This window comes from Podarcis gaigeae (assembly GCF_964106915.1).
Source record: "Podarcis gaigeae genome assembly, chromosome: 1".
Lineage (NCBI taxonomy): Eukaryota > Metazoa > Chordata > Lepidosauria > Squamata > Lacertidae > Podarcis > Podarcis gaigeae.
Genome location: NC_139678.1, coordinates 105,682,452 through 105,698,412, shown reverse-complemented (window position 1 = coordinate 105,698,412; position 15,961 = coordinate 105,682,452). Strand labels below are relative to the sequence as shown.

At 43.0% G+C, this 15,961-nt stretch overlaps 1 long non-coding RNA gene across 1 annotated transcript in view; it reads right to left on the bottom strand.

Annotated features, from left to right (window-relative positions):
- Positions 1 to 15,961, bottom strand: part of LOC310833808 — a 59,980-nt gene that overhangs the window by 38,607 nt on the left and 5,412 nt on the right. The window lies entirely within an intron of this gene.

The following is a 15,961-nucleotide window of genomic DNA, read 5'->3' as shown; positions in this document are numbered from 1 at the left end:
ACAGACCGATCTGTCAGAATTTACTGCAGTTCCCTACTGAGGGTGGAAGAGCCAAGAGCTAATATCACCACATGAGGCTGACCCACAGTCTCTGCCCATGCACAACTCTTGAGGTGGGTGGGCTTTTAGGTGTGTGGTTTAAAAATAAATAAATGAGGAGAGGTATTCTGTGGGAGGATATTTCCATCTTCTCTACAGCTGCAGGTTTAATATAGCATGGGAGAGAGGAAGTGTTTTTCTGTCATGCCCCTATGCTAACATCAGCTGTTGCCACAGTAACGTCGACCTTACCGCAACCAGCAGTGCTGACGTAGGGGGGCAACTGCCTGCCAGTTGCCTTTGGCAAAAGACCTCTGGGCCAAAAGGACTTCTGGGTAGTTGTTGCACCACCTCCATCTCAACAGGAACACCAGCGAGGGAAGTTCAGCATGGACCCAACCAGATGTAATTGGTTCTTAACATCTCTTTTCTTTCTTCTGGCATTATCAGACTGATCTCTTTCTTCCTATGTACTTTTTTATTTCCCCTGCTTCCTCTGCTAAGTCTTGCCTTTGAATTTCTAAGCCTGAGGGCAGGGCCTACATGACATGTCTTATTTTCATTTATACACAGTGTATGCCAGTGGCACTGTGTATTGCATTTTCATTGGTGTAGAGACTTTTTTCCTCCTGGAAAACAGACAAATAACTGTGATGCCCACTCCTGCTTTGACAATTGTCTCCCTCTGTGTCACCAAAAGCAAAGCATATCCATGTTGCTTTAGAACAACTGCTTTTACCCAACTGAATATTTAATCATATAAATTTTTAGTAGATTAAACTACTAAAGATTTCTTTAACTTGGTGACATACTTATTGAAAACGTATTAGCCAAGGAGTGCATATATCAAACTCAGTCAACAGGAAATTTAGGACATAAGCAATGTTACTATTGCCTGTCAATGTCAATGAAGTCAGGGACGGCGCTACCATGAGACAGAGTGTGGAAAATGTTGAGTGGCAAAGAGTGGACACAGTGTGTGCACTGTGACCTACCCTGTCCACCTAACTTAGCCAGCTGCCTTCAAGTACAGAAGACGGTGTCCCATTGCCACTGTTGAAGTAAGCTTCAGCTGCCAGTCCAGTCTGCTTCTGTATGTAAAATGGTGAGAAGACATCACCTTGCCATTAGTTTAGCAATGAAATGCCCTAGATGAAGTTTAAAGAGATTATCAGCATCCCTGCAGCCAGATGAACATACTTATTGGCAAATAAATACTAGAGCTGTGTGCAAAGCCCCCTGCATCCACCTATGGCCCCCATCTGGGTCCCCCAATCAGGTTGGCCCACCCAGGAATCACCTGCCCTGAATCCGGTCCCAAATTAGCTTGGCGATGTTGCATCTCCTCCCCACATGACTTCTGACCAAGAGCAGAGGGGTCAATTCTCTGCAGGGAAGCACTCTGAACCATGCAGGATCAGTGCCTCTCTGCAACACCTTTTGTCAATCCTGTGTTAGGCTCCTTTGCAAGTGGCCAATTCTTCCCCGAATTAGACATTTTACAGCAAACTAGAGCTAAGCTCAGCAAAGAAATCACACTCCAGTCTCACTTGCCTGCTTCTGTGGCCTGCTTCATACATCGAAATGTTTGAAGCTTTTCGATGCGGTTGGTAAGACAAACAGGAAGTGGGTGTCAGAGATACATGGGAGGGTGCTTAAAATGGTTCCCTTGATCTCAGGCATGGTTTAACCACAATAGGGAGTATGGCTTCTACTTTCAGGCTTGAGATAATTGTTTTGTTTTTTTCCACCCCAGAGTGTAAGTTTGATATGATGCACATTTCTATATATTTCTGAAGCATGGTGAAAATCCCAACTGTTGTTTGACCAGACACAAGAGTGGAACTTCTCTTCCTTCTCACAAAAGTGAATTTGTGCCTTGCTTTAGAAATACTGTTTTTACCCATTTGCAAATTTAATTGTTAGATTAATGGTATGGGGTTTAGCAGATTAATCTTTAATTGGATGACAGCCTTTCTGAAAATGTTATTAGCCTGCACAATGCATATCTGAAGCTCAGTTAACAGTTAATCTAAAATGTAAGCAATGTTACTATCATCTGTCAATGTTGGTTATTAAAAAATAGAAAAGAACAGCTTATCAGAATGGGCATGATCATCATACTCAGTTCTCTTAAAAGCTACTGTCTGTCTCCATCCTTAGGATCAAACAGAATATGCAATACAGTGGTACCTCGGGTTACATATGCTTCAGGTTACAGACTCCGCTAACCCAGAAATAGTACCTCGGGTTCAGAACTTTGCTTCAGGATGAGAACAGAAATCGGGCGGTGGCAGCAGCGGGAGGCCCCATTAGCTAACGTGGTGCTTCAGGTTAAGAACAGTTTCAAGTTAAGTACGGACCTCCAGAACAAATTAAGTACTTAACCCAAGGTACCACTGTAAATAACTTTTTAAAGATTTGTTTAATACAGCCAAGAATAAGTGTGTAGAAAGGCATATATGTTCAACTTTTAGCATTCATTGCAATGCTATACAGTGGTACCTCGGGTTAAGTACTTAATTCGTTCCAGAGGTCCATTCTTAACCTGAAACTGATCTTAACCTGAAGCACCACTTTAGCTAATGGGGCCTCCTGCTGCCGCCGTGCTGCGGGAACACAATTTCTGTTCTCATCCTGAAGCAAAGTTCTTAACCCGAGGTAATACTTCTGGGTTAGCGGAGTCTGTAACCTAAAGCGTATGTAACTTGAAGCGTATGTAACCCAATGTACCACTGTAGTTGCTGTTTGGTTCTGAGACACAGCTCCTACAGCCCTCCACTGATAAAATGCCATTCACATAGCCTCACTCACTGTCAGTGAACAAAGTTTGGAAGTAATCATAGGGTGGATCTACACACAGGAAACACCCTCTCCCGCCACTATAAGCAAGTCAGAAATTAGATCGTTATAACAACAAACCCGATGGAAAAATGCATTTTAAAAATTTCTGCTCTCTCGCGCCATCTAGTGTTCCATGTTTATAGCACATTCAAACCGTTGTTTCTTTACTAATCCAGCTGAGTCCATTTACTAACTGTACAAATAAACTGAGGAAACAAGGAAGTCAGATGGGGAACAGCAAATGAACAGTGGTTTAACTTCCTTACATACAACTGTCAAATATAAACAAATGCATATATACACCATAAAGATTTATACTCCGTTTCTAAATTACAGTCTTGTCTCTCCTATGGCATTCATTGCTTGCCTTTGATGACATGACATACAGCAGTGTTGGCTGCTGTTGAAAACCATGTAATGCCTTGTTATGCCTGGGATTTGCATGAGGGCTTGGCTGCGCCACCCAGTGGGAGTCGGAAGGATGCAGGAGCTGCATCAATGCAGCATAGTAACATTGCAGATAAGATTCATGACCACCAATTTTATTTTAGGACTCTGCTGAATTTCTGTGAGGTTCCATTTCTGACAAGGAAGTTCTGTCCGGGCAAGGGTGTGTCTGTAAAAAAAGAAAACCCTAGCTTCTGCTCTTGTACACATCTTTGTTTTTAGCAGCCCTTGTTGCCCAATTTGCTGCTGCACTGTCAGGCGGTGGGGTGTGGGGTATTCTTATAAGGAACGCAGTGGGCGGGTGCTATGTACTGAGTTGAATAGGATCCAAAATGCAGCAGTCTGATTGGTCTGCAGGAGCCACCCAATCCAGCTCCAGGTGGAAGTGAATCCACAACCTGATTGGCCTACAGGGAAATCCCGGAATTAGCCAATCACGTGCAGCCCATTGTGTAAATAATGTATATAAAGCAGATACTGTGGGGGAACTTCCATTCCTCCTCACCACTATGAGCTGAATAAAGAGCATGAAATCCATTCTTGACTGAGTATATTTCAGTGGGTGACAGTGGCGGTGTAGAAACCTCAGGCTTTTGCACAGCTGGGATGGAGCTCACTGTACAAAGATAAGAGTTGAAGGTTGCCTCCAGATCAGCAAATTCTGCCTTGAGAGGGGTGGGTGGGTGTGCCAAATCACAATACATCCAGTGCTAATATCCATACATACCCTGAAGAAAGCTGAGCAGTGAAATTCCTTTCCACAAGAACAATGCTCTAGCAAAGAATTCAGATATTCCCAAAAATGGATTAGATATCAGTAGAAACTGCCCCGGACCCTGCAATCACCTTCTGAGGCCCTTATTCATGTGCCTCCTCCATGAGAAGTCCGGAAGGTGGCAACACAAAAATGGGCCTTATCTGTGGTGGCCCCCCATTTGTGGAATGCTCTCCTCAGGGAGGCTCTCCCGGTGCCTTCATTACATATCTTTAGACACCAGGCAAAAATGTTTCTTTTCAACAAGGTGTTTGGCTGATTAACATTCTATACATTCTTTTAAAATGTGTTTGTGGGAGCAGGAGGTTATTGGTTTTTGTTTTCTTGTGTATTTTGCATTTGCATTTTTCTTTTGTGAACCACCCTGGGATCTTTGGGTGAAGGGCAGTATATGAATAATAATAATGATAATAATAATAATAATAATAATAATAATAATAATAATAATAATAATAATATGATTATGATGATGATGATAAATGTCAGCTAATCAACCAGTCTCTTATGTTCCTTTTTCTTTTTTAACATTCTCTAGTGGCCTCCGAGGGTAAGAAGTTTGAGAACCCCTGGAATACCCTAATGTAGACATTGAAGGCCATTAGGAGGAATCAACTTCTAAAAGTCACATGGATATTTCATTTAGGTGCAGCAGGTAATATTCTATCAATGGAATAAAATGATTTGATAAAATTGCATAGGTTTAATGATGTCGCTGCTGGTAAGAAATCATTAACTGGTTTTGTAGAAAATGTGATTGTGATTCACTGGTTTATTAGGAAGCTGGTTGTCCTTTCTCCATGGAGCACATTATGTACCTTCAATGCTAGATTTGCTTTTACTGATTCTAGGTTTTAAAGGATTTCTTGATGTCCCAAGAATCAAGGGATTTCTTTATCCCCTGCTTAACCTCAGGATAAAGAGGGCAACTCTAGCTTATTAACAAAGGAAATAAGAACTCCTATTGAGAAAGACTTTTAAGGAATGCCATTATGACAGCCATTGTGAATTTGCTCACATATTGCTTAATCCTTTGTATTGATAACTGGAACTTGGACAATTTGCCTCAGTTTGTCTTATGAGCCAGTAACAAGTGCATTGTGCCAATATTTGTTGATCAAAGGCTACCAGTGATACATCTGGAAACACAAATTATATTTCTAATTTGTGGTGTACAGCATTTGGTGCTATGCAGACAACAGACTTTTCAGTTTAGATTAGAATGTAATTTGCAGCAATGTCTAATTGCAAAAAAATATGTTTTGATGCCAATAGGTGGCACTAGTAATAACAAAATTTGCTGTGGTGCTCCAGAAAAGCTATCATGGGAAAGTGGCTTGGAGGCCTCTCTGTCTCTTACATGGAGAAATATGCTGAGTGTAAAAGGCATACCCTCTATCAGCCTACAGGTAGTCTTACAGAAAGGAAAATGGTTTTAATTTTACTTCTGCAAAACAGAGGCACTGCAAAGGCAGTACTGAACCGCACAGTGCTTTATACTCTAATTGTTGGCATCCGTTTGTCTTGGGAGACGATAGAGGATTGTACCTTTGGGGATAAAGTCAAACTGTTGCAAGGTTGCAGCACCTGCTGTGGCTGTAAAGCCCAAAGTTTTGTTGCAGCTGAAGCAGATGAAGGCGTGCAGTTCTGCTGACGCCGGTGTACCACAGCATTTCTTCTCTCTGCGCTCCTCCCAGCTGCCATTCCTCCTCTGGTCACTGCTATGGATGCACAACCTGTCTGTCTGTCTCCAGGCATTGCGGTCGTCTGCAAGGGATTCCCACATAGCAGGGTTAATGTTGCCTGCTAAGGAGAACTGATGAAAAACAACCACTTTCATCAGTTTCCTTGCACACTTGGGAAACAGCCATAGCTCAGTGGTAGAGCATCTGTTCTGCATGCTGAATGTCCTACCAGGTTCAAACCTTGGCATCTACAGAGAGGACTGGGAATGCCCTGGAAACTGTTGCCAGTTGACACTATTGAGCTAGATGGACCAATGACTTGACTCAGTTTAAGACAGATCCCTAATTTCACATAGCTGTGGTTATGATTTCAGCTGAAGATAAATCTTGTGTGCCTTTTCCTGATGCATTTCAGTGGGTGGAACACATTCCTCCTGTTTCAGTTATTTTCAGTACCAATGGGTCTTCAGAGCCAACACATGGCTCCAGCTATTCATGAACAGTCTAGATTGTTTATATCCCATGGTGGATCTCAAGGCAGTGGACTTATGGCCACATCGCGCCTAACCCTTGGCAAGACACAGATCAGCTTCAGCCAGGTTATTGCACTATGTGCCTTCCTTCTGACCACAACCTCCTCACTAGCATCTCCCTCTCCCAGACTTTATTCATTTCAGTGATTGCACTCAGTCATGCAGACTTGCATTTGATGCTCCTATTCATCCAGGATTCGTATGTCATGTGGCTTGCCGAGTGCCAGGCCGGAGCTGTTTGTTCCTCTTCCCTTCCAAGTGCCCATTTGAGATGCTTTCACTGCTAGCATAATTGAAGGCTCTATAATTACTCTCTTGTCTCGTGGGCCCCACAGGGATTGTGGGCTGCCAAGGCAGTCCTTTGCGATGTAGTACCCAGCTGAGGACATAATCTTTTTGTCATGGCTGTGTGAGTCCCCTGTGCTACAAACGATAAGAAACGATATGGAATTCTGCAGCAAGGCAGCCCATATTCTGCAATGAGGAAAGCCGAATTCTGTGATACGAATAAATAATGGCTTGCTCTTTTGCACAATTTATTCATATTTGTTCAAGGAGTGGCATTGAAGCAGACTACACAGTAGGAGCAAATTTATGTATTGATTGTCCATGAAATACTGACGGTTTCACTAGGCCTCCATGCGAGAACTGTATTGTGATAGGCGGTCCTAAGTCCCTCCTTCAAAAGGCTGTTGTGAAGCTCGATGAGACAGTCATGGTAAAGCATTATAAAGGATATCCGTGAGGAGCAATGGAAAAACTCAAGTCTGGTCCAGCTATTCTCAGAATAACATATTCCTGGAGGACACTGTGCTACATCTGGCAATAAGAGTAGGGCATTAAAAATAAGGGACATTGTGTCCAGCTCATGAATGGTCCCAGAGGGAGGCATGGTGGGCAGTCGACAAAGCCCAACTGAGGAAGCTGTTTTAATGTGCTCATTAGCAGGAGTGGCTTGCCTGGGGCAGCAGAGCCACAGCAATAGCCTCCCAGCAGCAGCAGCAGCACTGTTACTTCGGGGGGGGGGGGGTGAGAAAGTGATGAGCTTGGAGCTACATGCCTTCTCCTCTTCCAGCAAATAGCAGTGGCATTGCTGCCAGGAGGCTATTGCTGCGACTCCATCCCACTGGGTGGAGTCGCTGTTGCTGAGAAGTAATAATAAATTAATAATAAATTTTATTTATACCCTGCCCTCTCCAGCCTGAGCCAGGCTCAAGGTGGCTAACACCGGGGGGAACCAATTTAAAATACAGGTTAAAATACAATTTAAAATGCAGCCTCATTTTAAAAGTACCGTATTTTTTGCACCATAACACTCACTTTTTTCCTCCTAGAAAGTAAGGGGAAATGCCTGTGCGTGTTATGGAGGAAATGCCTACGGATTTTCCTCCTCTAAAAACTATGTGCATGTTATGGTCGGGTGCGTGTTATAGAGCGAAAAATACGGTAGGTCATAGATCAAAACCATAAGGGGAGGGAAACATAAGGGTCAGACTGAGTCCAAACCAAAGGCCAGGCAGAACAGCTCTGTCTTGCAGGCCCTGCAGAAAGATGTCAAGTCCTGCAGGGCTCTAGTCTCTTGTGACAGAGTGTTCCACCAAATCGGAGCCAGTACTGAAAAGGCCCTGGCTCTAGTTGAGAGCAATCTAACCAGAGTGTTAAGCACTGTCAGGGGTATCTGCTGCCCAGGAATGGTTGCAGCTGCCAGAGCAACTGAAGCTGGTGAAAGGCACCCATTTAAACCAACCGCGGATGATGAAAACATTTAAACCATAAAAACTTTTAAGTAGCCAACCATGTTGTTGTTGTTGTTTAGTCGTTTAGTCGTGTCCGACTCTTCATGACCCCATGGACCAGAGCACGCCAGGCACTCCTGTCTTCTACTGCCTCCCGCAGTTTGGTCAGGCTCATGTTTGTAGCTTCGAGAACACTGTCCAACCATCTCGTCCTCTGTCGTCCCCTTCTCCTTGTGCCCTCCATCTTTACCAACATCAGGGTCTTTTCCAGGGAGACTTCTCTTCTCATGAGGTGGCCAAAGTATTGGTGCCTCAACGTCACGATCTGTCCTTCCAGTGAGCACTCAGGGCTTATTTCCTTAAGAATGGAGAGGGTTGATCTTCTTGCAGTCCATGGGACTCTCAAGAGTCTCCTCCAGCACCATAATTCAAAAGCATCAATTCTTTGGCAATCAGCCTTCTTGATGGTCCAGCTCTCACTTCCATACATCACTACTGGGGAAACCATGGCTTTAACTATATGGACCTTTGTTGGCAAGGTGATGTCTCTGCTTTTTAAGATGTTGTCTAGGTTTGCCATCGCCTTTCTGCCAAGGAGCAGGCATCTTTTAATTTCGTGACTCCTGTCTCCATCTGCAGTTATCATGGAGCCCAAAAAAGTAAAATCTGTCACTGCCTCCATTTCTTCCTCTTCTATTTTGCCAGGAGGTGATGGGACCAGTGGCCATGATCTTCGTTTTTTTGATGTTGAGCTTCAGACCATATTTTGCGCTCTCCTCTTTCACCCTCATTAAAAGGTTCTTTAATTCCTCCTCACTTTCTGCCATCAAGGTTGTGTCATCTGGATATCTGAGGTTGTTGATATTTCTTCCGGCAATCTTAATTCCGGCTTGGGATTCATCCAGCTCAGCCTTTTGCATGATGAATTCTGCATATAAGTTAAATAAGCAGGGAGACAATATACAGCCTTGCCGTACTCCTTTCCCAATTTTGAACCAATCAGTTGTTCCATATCCAGTTTTAACTGTAGCTTCTTGTCCCACATAGAGATTTCTCAGGAGACAGATGAGGTGATCAAGCACTCCCATTTCTTTAAGAACTTGCCATAGTTTGCTGTGGTCGACACAGTCAAAGGCTTTTGCATAGTCAATGAAGCAGAAGTAGATGTCTTTCTGGAACTCTCTAGCTTTCTCCATAATCCAGCACATGTTTGCAATTTGGTCTCTGGTTCCTCTGCCCCTTCGAAATCCAGCTTGCACTTCTGGGAGTTCTCGGTCCACATACTGCTTAAGCCTGCCTTGTAGAATTTTAAGCATAACCTTGCTAGCGTGTGAAATAAGTGCAATTGTGCGGTAGTTGGAGCATTCTTTGGCACTGCCCTTCTTAGGGATTGGGATGTAGACTGATCTTCTCCAATCCTCTGGCCACTGCTGCGTTTTCCAAATTTGCTGCCATATTGAGTGTAGCACCTTGACAGCATCATCGTTTAAAATTTTAAATAGTTCAGCTGGAATATCATCACTTCCACTGGCCTTGTTATTAGCAGTGCTTTCTAAGGCCCATTTGACTTCACTCTCCACGATGTCTGGCTCAAGGTCAGCAACCACACTACCTGGGGTGTACGAGCCATCCATTTCTTTCTGGTATAATTCCTCTGTGTATTCTTGCCACCTCTTCTTGATGTCTTCTGCTTCTGTTAGGTCCTTTCCACTTTTGTCTTTTATTATGGTAATCTTTGTACGAAATGTTCCTTTCATATCTCCAATTTTCTTGAACAGATCTCTGTTTTTCCCCATTCTATTGTTTTCCTCTATTTCTTTGCATTGCTCGTTTAAGAAGGCCTTCTTGTCTCTTCTTGCTATTTTTTGGAATTCTGCATTCAATTTCCTGTATCTTTCACCATCTCCCTCGCATTTTGCTTGCCTTCTCTCTCCCGCTATTTGTAAGGCCTCGTTGGACAGCCACTTTGCTTTCTTGCATTTCCTTTTCACTGGGATGGTTTTAGTTGCTGCCTCCTGTATAATGTTACGAGCATCCATCCATAGTTCAGGCACTCTGTCCACCAAATCTAAATCCTTAAACCTCCTTCCTCACTTCCACTGTGGGAAGGGATTTGACTTAGATTGTATCTTACTGGCCCAGTGGTTTTTCCTACTTTCTTCAGTTTAAGCTTGAATTTTGCTATAAGAAGCTGATGATCTGAGCCACAGTCAGCTCCAGGTCTTGTTTTTGCTGACTGTATAGAGCTTCTCCATCTTTGGCTGCAGAGAATATAATCAATCTGATTTCGATGCTGCCCATCTGGTGATGTCCATGTGTAGAGTCGTCTCTTGTGTTGTTGGAAAAGAGTGTTTGTGATGACCAGCTTGTTCTCTTGGCAGAACTCTATTAGCCTTTGCCCTGCTTCGTTTTGAATTCCAAGGCCAAACTTGCCAGTTGTTCCTTTTATCTCTTGACTCCCTGCTTTAGCATTCCAATCCCCTATAATGAGAAGAACATCCTTCTTTGGTGTCATTTCTATAAGGTGTTGTAAGTCTTCATAGAATTGGTCAATTTCAGTTTCTTCAGCACCAGTGGTTGGTGCATAAACTTGGAATACTGTGATGTTAAAAGGTCTGCCTTGGATTCGTATTGAGATCATTCTATCATTTTTGAGATTGCATCCCAGTACAGCTTTTGCCACTCTTTTGTTGACTATGAGGGCCACTCCATTTCTTTTACGGGATTCTTGCCCACAGTAGTAGATATGATGGTCATCCGAACTGAATTCGCCCATTCCCGTCCATTTTAGTTCACTGATGCCCAGGATGTCAATATTTATTCTTGCCATCTCATTTTTGACCACATCCAACTTACCCAGGTTCATGGTTCTTACATTACAGGTTCCTATGCAATATTTTTCTTTACAGCATTGGACTTTCCTTTCGCTTCCAGGCATATCCGCAACTGAGCATCCTTTCGGCTTTGGCCCAGCCGCTTCATCAGCTCTGGATCTACTTGTACTTGTCCTCCGCTCTTCCTCAGTAGCATGTTGAACGCCTTCCGACCTGAGGGGCTCATCTTCCAGCGTCATAACTTTTATATGCCTGTTGCCTTTGTCCATGGAGTTTTCTTGGCAGGGATACTGGAGTGGCTTGCCAGTTCCTGCTCCAGGTGGATCACGTTTGGTCAAAACTCCCCACTATGACTTGTCCATCTTGGGTGGCCCTGCACGGCATAGCTCATAGCTTCTCTGAGTTATTCAAGCCCCTTCGCCATGGCAAGGCAGTGATCCATGAAGGGGATAGACTTCACCAAAGGCAAGTAGAAATAACCAGTGTGGTCCAAATAAGCAGCCTTGTGAAACCAGAGGAGGAAGAGGCACTCGTCACCTCAATAAGAAGAATTCAGTAGTGCAGCTTTGGGCCTGTGATAGCAAAGGTCCTACTCCCTGCTGGATAGCTCAGTCGGTAGAGCATGAGACTCTTAATCCCAGGGTTGTGGGATCGAACCCTGCACTGGGTGAAAGATTCCTGCATTGCAGGGGGTTGGACTGGATGACCCTCGTGGCCCCTTCCAACTCTGCAATGCTATTATTCTGCCATACTATTATCCAGATGTAATATGGTGCAGGGCCTGATTTCCTGACCACAACAGGCACATGGGCTGCCAAAGAGATAAGCAGTTCCTTGAATATGTGGGTCTCAGAATACGTGGGGCTTCTCCCTACTTGGGGAGAAAGGATTTCCTTCTCATCATGACTGCTTTTACCGGTAAAAGTCTGGCTCATTCTGCACCTTCACAGCTCATTTGACTCTCATGAACAGCTATAGCGATAATGAGTCACCTCCTCCCAGCTCATCTTTATGACAGTGATGGCAACTCTTGAATTAAGTATGTGAGCTCAGGGACCATCAGAGGCCACCTGGGCTTTGCTCCCATTTCCCAGTGCTGGATCTGAGCCAAGCAGGAAGGTTAAAATAAAAGCAAGTAAAATTAAAAAGTGTGTATATGCTTTGCCCCTAGTAGAAAGGATGCCATATAAAACAGCAAGTTATTGTCTTATGTGGCTTTAGATGCTGGGCCAGTGAAGGATATAGTGAAGGCTTCTCTCTATATACACATCAACTCAGCAGTTTTTTTCCCCTCTTAAAAAACATGCTGTTTGACTTTTGTACAATGTATGCTTCTTAAACTCCACAGATATACAGCTGTTGTGTGCCACAAGTAGCCCAGACTCCCATTCACAACAAGCTTGCTCATGTGTTGCAATGAAAATAGGTACTACACACATATGTAACCTTGGGTTACATATTCTTCAGGTTACATATGCTTCAGGTTACAGACTCCGCTAACCCAGAAATATTACCTCAGGTAAGACCTTTGCGTCAGGATAAGAACAGAAATCGTGCAGCGGCGGTGCAGTGGCAGCAGGAGGCCCCATTAGCTAAAGTGGTGCTTCATGTTAAGAACAGTTTCAGGTTAAGAACAGACCTCCAGAACGAATTAAGTTCTTAACCCGAGGTACCACTGTACTAATCAAATTGGAGCTCATTGAAAGAAAATGTGTGATAGAAATATAATTCAACAACATTGAATGTAACATGTGAGCATCCCTAGGACATAATGTGAAAGTATTGCTATACTGTAGCTGCATTTCATTTAATTGCACATTGTATGAAAATTGAATGAATGGTTCCTAATGTAGCCATGTCATCTGCATGCAGACTGATTCTGCTTCCAGGTCTCCTTCATTGGCAATGTACTGGTAGCAGGATATGATTGTATATTAATATTTGGAGTTGTTTGATAATTAGTCTCATGGGAAGCATAAAATAAGCGCTGCTGATTCATCTCGCAATGTGTTGCATTCTCTGTACTGTTGCTTATTTAAATCTGATTCTCCACCCCCACCCGGTTTCTAAGGGCCAACTGCTTCTCGAGAAAGGCTGAACTCTCACAACGCCAGGAGAACAAGACTTTGCAGAGTTGAAAGAACTTGAAGTTTATATTCTCCAACTCCTTATGTATTAAGGCCAAACTCTTCTAAATCTGGCATCGCACTAGATTAGCCTATTTCATCCACAAGCAGGATCAAGAATAAGTATTTTTTTTATTGAAAAAAGGTGCACCATGCCAGATGCATATTAAGGATAAATGAGTCCATTCAGCAGAACATAGATAGTTGGCTTAAGCAAGCAAAAAATCAAGCTGAGATGAGAAGGTGAAAATTGCCTATGGTCAGTTAGATGCAGGATAATTTCTTAATTTTAAATTGCGGGGGCAGGGGATTTACTAATCTTAGACCTCAAGACCAAGATTACTCTATCCAATAGCCATTTGTAGCCTTTCCAGATTTGATAGAAAACTTCTAGGCAACAATTCTATGCCTATGTGGGAATAACCCCCACTGAACTCAGTGGGACATCTTTCCAGGTAAACATGGATTTGGTAGCAAGCAGACTACTCCTGAAGCATCAGATTAAAAACAGGGTTTCAGCTGCTGTTAAGCACCTAAAACTAGGGAAGTGTCTAGCAAAGTTGTAGAAAACAAAACCACTCTTGGGATCTTCATATCTCTGGATTCTATCTTGAAGACCAACCAGGACTGGTTGGGGGTGGTGGGCCTCTAAGCACCATGTTCCATTGAGAAAGGGCATGTAGGTATGTTGCTCCCTAGCTTTGTAATTCTGTTCCAGGGATATAAGGGTTTCTATACACATTCTGTCCTGTTCATGGTTTTTGCTAGATAGGGAGTTATGCTTATATGGCTCTACCATGTGCACTGGTCTAAATTAGAGAACATTCAAATGAGATCTTTTAGAAGCTGATTTATATTTTTTGCACCTCTGTAGTGTTAATGGTTGGGGTGTTGTTGCTTTTTCTCATAAAATTATAGTCATATGAGATGATTCTAAACCAGTGGTGAATTGGATCTAACTGACAGGCCAGATCCTGGTTTCCCTGATTTCTTGATATGCTGCCTACCCCCCTCTGAACCATCAATCAGGTGATCCATTTTTCCTTTGTAGCATGACAAGTTGTGCTACAAAGGAAAATCCAAGCCACTTCAATTCAACCTCCTCTTTGGACAGTGACTAGTTGTGCTACCAGGTTCCCTCAAGAAGAATTCAGTAGTACAGCTGATTCAGCAAGCTTGAAATCACCCTTTTCTTATTTATTTAACTTCCTTAAAGTTAAAAAGTTGTCCAAAACTGCCATGTGCTTGCAAAACAGGCTTGGAAATGGTGCTATGAGATCACATAATGTGGTTGGTAAGGGCAGTACAGGGAAAAGGTGGCTTCTCACATGTGGTGTTGTGGGGGGCAGCCATCATTTCCCCCCTCATGTGAGGAAAGGGTACAACAATTAGGGCTTTTTAGTTTGAAAAAAAAAAAAGGCAATCGAGTGGATAGTGGGCATGATACAGGTGTATAAAATTAAGCACAGTATGGAGAAAATGATTAGAGTTTTTCTCCCTCTCATACAGTGCCAGATTACCAAATAGGCAGAGCAAGTAGTGGTCTATGGCCTGTGCCTTTTAGGAGCCTGCAACAATGGATCAAAATAATATTGATTGGATCTTGGAAGTAAACTACTATCAAACTTTCTTAGTTCAATGTTATCCCACTAGAGCGTGCACACAAGGCACCCTACCCCACCACAAGATTTTGACTGCTTAGGGGCCTCCACAGGGTTTAATCCAGCACTGCTCTTATAATAGTAGGACCTGGGGCTGTCTAATGAAATTGAATGTTGAACGATTCAGTACAGGCAAGAGAAAGAAAGGGTGGGAAAGAAATTTAATTAATGAAGTAAATTAAAATAAATAAAATAAAGAGGATTAGATAGTCTATGGAGGATAAAGCTATCAAATATCAGGCTATCAATTCTGGAGGGTAAGGCAACTACTCTTGACGGCTGCATTCTACCTCCAAAGTCAGAGGCCATATGCCTCCTAATGCCAAGCACTGCGACTCCTAAGGGGGAGATCCATGTCGTGTTTGATAATTTTATTGGGTTTTGGCATTATTTCGTTTTCTTCATAATTGTCAGGTCTCTATAGACCAGCTTCTTTTTGGGAGGAAAAGTGGGGTACAAACATAAAGACGGACATGAAATAAACATAGGCAAATGAGATTAACAATCTTCAGATGATTATGCCATGGCTGGCATGGGGATCCTGTGGCTCCCACAAGATGAATCATGACACAGATTGGTTAATAATGCCCTCACCCCTCACAACACACACACACACACCTCCCTCCATGTGCAGAGTGCAGCAAGCCTTGCCTGGATAGATGCAGTTTACAGTATGCATTACTGGGTGCCATTGCCTTCATAAGAGAACAAGGGAGGCATTCATGGTGAGTTCTGACACCTCTTTTTCTAGAAAAATAGCACTCATTACTGTATAGGGCAGGTTTTAATGTTTGATGTTTTATTATATTTTTATATCTGTTGGCAGCTGCCCAGAGTGGCTGGGTACAATCATCATCATCTATTACTGTGGTCATTGTGAGAATAAAAAGCTGGGCTTTGGACTAATCCAGCAGAGCTCTTCCCATGACAAAGACAATTGTTGTTTGCCAAACTGTGATGCTTAAACCAGTAAGAAAAACTGGACCAGACAAAATTTCTTATTTAAAGTCATTGAAAAGAGATCCCTATGTTTCAATTGTTTTAAAGCATTAAAAGAAAAACAACCTATGAGCTTTTGTGGGTAAGGACAGGTTAAAAATGGAAATAATTGGGCCCGCGGGTGTGGGTGTGTGATGGCAGCAGATGGAACACAGAGCTATCTGGAAGAAGGATAGCTAAAAGTGACACAATTGCATTCAATCCTACCTCCCTCACCTCCCATTTCAACAAGTTTCCAACGGACTCTTTGTCCGAACAAGAGCGGTTCAAGGTTTAAGCAGAACA